Source organism: Camellia sinensis, unplaced genomic scaffold, assembly GCF_055761805.1.
Source record: "Camellia sinensis isolate YWXY unplaced genomic scaffold, ASM5576180v1 Unanchor3, whole genome shotgun sequence".
Taxonomy (NCBI): Eukaryota; Viridiplantae; Streptophyta; class Magnoliopsida; order Ericales; family Theaceae; genus Camellia; species Camellia sinensis.
Genome location: NW_028129178.1, coordinates 799,651 through 804,826, shown reverse-complemented (window position 1 = coordinate 804,826; position 5,176 = coordinate 799,651). Strand labels below are relative to the sequence as shown.

The 5,176-nt window shown below is 32.1% G+C and overlaps 2 long non-coding RNA genes across 2 annotated transcripts; both read right to left on the bottom strand.

The window, feature by feature from the left end:
• Positions 1-356: 356 nt before the first annotated feature.
• LOC145816210 (uncharacterized) lies at positions 357-1,757 on the bottom strand. Its single transcript, XR_014358649.1, has 3 exons — positions 1,580-1,757; positions 899-1,110; positions 357-810 (listed from the first exon to the last, which is right to left on the bottom strand). It is a non-coding gene; the product is annotated as an uncharacterized LOC145816210 (long non-coding RNA).
• A 93-nt stretch (positions 1,758-1,850) lies between these two features.
• LOC145816209 (uncharacterized) lies at positions 1,851-4,114 on the bottom strand. The gene is made up of 3 exons (XR_014358648.1): positions 4,038-4,114; positions 2,725-2,788; positions 1,851-2,056 (listed from the first exon to the last, which is right to left on the bottom strand). It is a non-coding gene; the product is annotated as an uncharacterized LOC145816209 (long non-coding RNA).
• Between the last annotated feature and the right edge of the window lie 1,062 nt (positions 4,115-5,176).

The window sequence follows — 5,176 nt, the reverse complement described above, 5'->3', positions numbered from 1 at the left end:
TAAAAGTTTATTTGAGACAGCACCTGATGCCATCGCTAAAGGACTATTGGCGACGGCAATAACATCGTCGCTAAAGGCCCTACTTTTCAACCAATTCCCTTGCCTTTTGCGACAGTAAAGCTGCCGTCGCAAAAAACCCTATTGAGACAGTGTGTGTGCTGCCATCTCAAAAAAAAAAAAAAACTGTATTAAAATTATTAAAAGTATAAAAATAACCTGTATTAAATGAAAAATAACTAAAAAAAAAACCGATAATTACATAATAATATAAATACATACATAAACAAAAGTTGGCACATAATGAAAATTCATAATGTTGTTCCATTCATAACAATACATAAATAAAAATTCATAACAATAAAAATTATCCCACTATTTAAAATCTGATATTTAAAGAAGGCTACTAATCAATTGTAATCTGGCTCAACCTAAAGAACAGAATAATACACCATATTAGAAACTACAATTGTTTTTGCTTACATGATAGCAATGTGTTCCAATGCCGGGAACAACAAATAAATCAAATTGATATTTAAAGAAGGCTACTAATCCATACACAAAGAATCAATTCAATCTATGCAAATTACAATTGCTCTTCATGTTCTGATGCCTAGTCTGAATCTTTAGATTTAAGCATTCATTCATCCCCTAATGGTTCAGCAAAAGTTCATCTGAGTTTAAGAACAGACGGTTGGCAGATTTAGATATTGTCTGTGCAATATCCCGTGCAACTTCAATTTTCCTGAGTGTAAAAAATGACTGATTTTTGGAAATGGTTTCGCCAATCAGTTGAGCACTCTTGGCTTCACCCTGGATATAAAATATTTTTGACAACAATATGAGAGAAAGAGAGAGCTCATATAAACATATGGATGAAGTTGAAAAGCACTTCTCTCACCTGGGCTCTAATAGTAGCACTTCTCTTGTCCTGCTCGCTTTCTCAACAACAAACTTGGCCCTCTCAGCTTCTTCTGCAGCAATTTATTTTGCTTCAATTGCAGCTGTAAACTCCTTCCCAAAAGGTAGGCCTGTGATAGACACATCGTCCAAGGCAAAGTTGAATGAGGCTGCTCTCTGTGTCAATATTTTTCGAATTTCCCGACTAATAGCCTGTAAACAACAAATCAACAATTTAGTTGGAAAAAAAAAATGATCTACTGAGTTTTTAATGGACAATCCGAAGAAAGTTGTGAAAAGAAAAGAAAAAGGTACGAAAAGTGTATGAAATAGAATTTTTTTTTTTTCTACAAATTCATGATTCACACACAACATTAGGCTATTCCACAAGAGAAGGCAGTGAGAAAGCCAAAGGGCAAAATCTACTAAAACAAGTTCAGGTAAAAAGACTTGTCTTTTTTTATAGGATTTATTCGAAGAGTGCTGGCCATGGTGAAGAGTCGAATTTCTGATAAGTAACACAAGCACAAATCTAGCTGTCTACTTTAAAAAGCACAGCCCTACTAATACTATCTTTAGCATAAAAAACACTTTCATTAATCAACAAAAAATCAAGATGTCAAACACAAGAAAGGATCCTAATCAGAAAGCACTTACAACTAGAATTGATGGAAGAGCATACCTGAGCTTCTAGTTTATTGGGTATGGTCTCAAAGGCAAGCAAATCTGGACCAGCTTCGACAAGAACTTGCAATCTACGTCGATGAAAATCCTTCAACTTATCCAAATCCACATTAGGTCCATAACACCCAATGAATGCAAAAGAAGTTACTTGTTTGAGTGTACAAAGCAAAATATTTCTAACCAAACCACAAAGAATAAAGATTATTGATGATGGCACAAGTGATCTACTACATATATTTTGGAGATAATGGCAAAATTCTAGTGTATACCTGTACTCTGAACCATCGGCAAGATAAGCTCCATAGCTTCCAATGGAGGTTGCAACCAAAGCCCTGTTATAGCTATGTCTGGAAATTCTTTTCTTGGCATCCCAAAACTTATCACGTGCTTCAACAGCTAGTTTGACGCTCTTTTTCAGTAAAAATTCTCCTTCTTCAATGGACAGCCCTTTGGATAGGAATCCAGGAAGGGTAGCCTATAGAAACACCGAAATTAAATATAGCGATTTCAGAATTGGTATTGAAATCATATTATATTCATGGACATGAGCATAACTCTAACAATATAATTTTGGTAATTGGGTCTTAAAACATAATAATTTGGGGTATTGAAATCATATTATATTCATGGACAGTAATACATAACTCTAACAATATGATTTTGGTAATTGGGTCTTAAAACATATTAATTTGGGCTTCTTTTGAAGTCATCTTCTATTTTTGTATAATCTTTCCTCATAAAATCTGCTCCTCTGTTTAGAAATTTTTCACCAATTTATACTGGAAGAAATTGGAAATGATCAAATAACATTTTCTCTGAACACGTCGATCATTTCTTCGGATAAAGTTGAAAGCACGTATTAAATGGGCAAAATTTCATAAATAAACAAAACAATAGAACCAGGGCATCTCTAGTTGATCAATCTTTCTCAATAAAACTAATTGTTATTAGACATACCTACGCAGATGTATCCCTCTGTCATAAAGGACTCCAATATAATGTGTGTGCCAACTTATTGATAACATAGTTTCATCAAAGCAATCAAGAGTGGGTTTACTTTCAAAAGTAAAATAACATAATAGACCTGGTACTTTCTGAAATTACAGATGCATATAATAACAAGATATTGGAAGATTGACATACCTTGAAACATCTAGAGCAATTTTCATCCGGAGATGCCAAGTTAAAGTCGATCCATGAGATGGGCCTAAAATATCAATAAAAAATATAAGTTAGAAAAAAAAAATTAGCATATTCATGTGGACAGTGAATTTTTTTTTTTATTTTTTTTATAAATTTTTTTAAATACCGTGCAATTGGGATTCCAAAGACCCATTATGCATTATCTCATAAACAAGAAACCTTGCCTCGCCATGAATGCAGTAACCCAATAGCGAAACAATATTTTGATGCTCAATTCCATTTACAGCATCTTCATCTTCAAATTCAAATTTAAAGAGAAAAAAAAAAAAAAATCACATAAGGTGAGCAAGAAGCATCACAGGGGTAGCTATATTTTCTCAAGAATCTTGAAGGAATAGTGAATGAGATTTTATTTATAAAGAAGATACCACGGCTCTGTTGGCTTTTTGCAATGGAGTTCTTCAAGTTTTTGTGTCTATAGATCCAGAAACAAAACAGAGACAGCAAAATTCCACAAAGGAGAGTTGAAGCAACAATGAGTGCTATAATAATTTTCTTATTCAAATCCTAGTGGTGCACTATAACAAAAATAAGAATAAAAAAAAGACAAAGAACAATGACTAAGAATAACAAAAAAAAATCTAAAAAACTATTGTATAATTCAAATTCATTTCAAGTGTGATCATATTTAAAATAAATTTAGATCACACTAATTTTTTTTTTATATTTTTTTGTATTTGGGTTTTAATCTCTAGCATTACTGATTTTGCGGCATGTTTCAAGGAGGGTTAAATCTTTGTTTAATAACAATACGATGATTACATTATCTTATCATAATTTATATTTTTCTCATAATATATAATTATTATATTAATTTAATAGATCTCCCACAACACATGATAAATAAAATGCCATAAAATAATAGAATATTACAACACTATTAATCATTTACCTTAACATAGGTTAATTATTTCTTTTCCACTACTCAAGGGCTTCTCTTACCTTAGCATAGATTAATTATTTCTTTTCCACTACTCAAGGGCTTCTCTCTCCTCTCTCTCTCTCTCTCTTTTTGGGGGGGGAGTTTCCTTGTAATTTTACATTACTGTGTTGGGTTGACAACACATTGTCAGTGTGCATTATAGTAATGATTTATCATAATCAATTGCAATGGTGAGCCATGTAAAAACCAGCCCCTACCATAGACTCCAAGGACCTTATTGTCGGGAATAATAACCAAAATCACAGTAAAACAGAGAGAAACTGACTAAATAACAATTGAAATAAAGTCAGAAAAGACTGAACCAGCATACATTTCGTGTCATAAAATTGGGAATGGTCCATAAAATCGATATAGTTCGCCTTCACGCCTGTTACTGCTAAAGAATAATTCTAATAATTAGCAAAAGATAAGGCAATGCAGGCATATAAGAAATTATCCACCATAACCTGCAGTGAGTAATTCTAAAGGTTTGATATATGTAGTCACTACATCAATATTACCCTGGTTTAAATCTCACAAATATCATATATCAAAATTTTTGCACAAAATTATGATACTTCTGAATCAATAATAAAAAAAAAAATTAACTTGGATTTGATAAAATAAAAAAGGTTCAAAATAGTCAAATATAAAAAAGCCATGTCAACCTTTAAAATATTTCAGAGTGAAAAATGATTTTTCTTTCTTTGACAAAAAAACATGAAACAATAAATTATGCAACAATAATAAGCCTCAAATGGTTTCGAATCTACTAATATGTGCATGAACAATATGTGGTTCAATGTGCAGCTGGAACATTGGAAACACAGTCGTCATAATGTCATTTTGGGACATAAAGCACCCAACTCTACTTTTGTCCCTTTGAACTCGAGAAATAAGATGTGAATGAACACCTCCAACTTGTTTTCAAACAATCGGTTATCTCATAACAAGTATTTCTACTTATCCAAAAGAAATTGATACAGATAACGAGAAACAAGAAGGTTAATCAACAAAAAAATAAAATATAAAGCCTCATAAATGAAGTGGCATTCATCCTTACAATAGCAATCCACAAGTCTACTGATTTTCTGATATCAGGGTGCAAAGCATAAACCCCTTCAAAAATAACCTAGTCAAAATAAACAGAGAATATTTTCAGGAATCAAATCATCAGATACTTTGTCACGCCCTCAAAATAAACCCATTATATATATATCATTGGCATGCAATATTAAAAGAAACCAATTGATTATCTCATTCATCAGAGTATTACAAAAAGAAAACATTACATGTAATATCAAATTAAATGCCCTATGGGCTTACATCTGTCCAAGCCAACACTTAGACACAAAAATATGAGTTCTAACTCAAATACAAATAAAGCCCTAGGCTTGAATGTTTATCAAATAAAAACAAATAACCAAGATAGTCTTCAAAATCCAAATCCTTCCAAGCTAAGTCATTGGA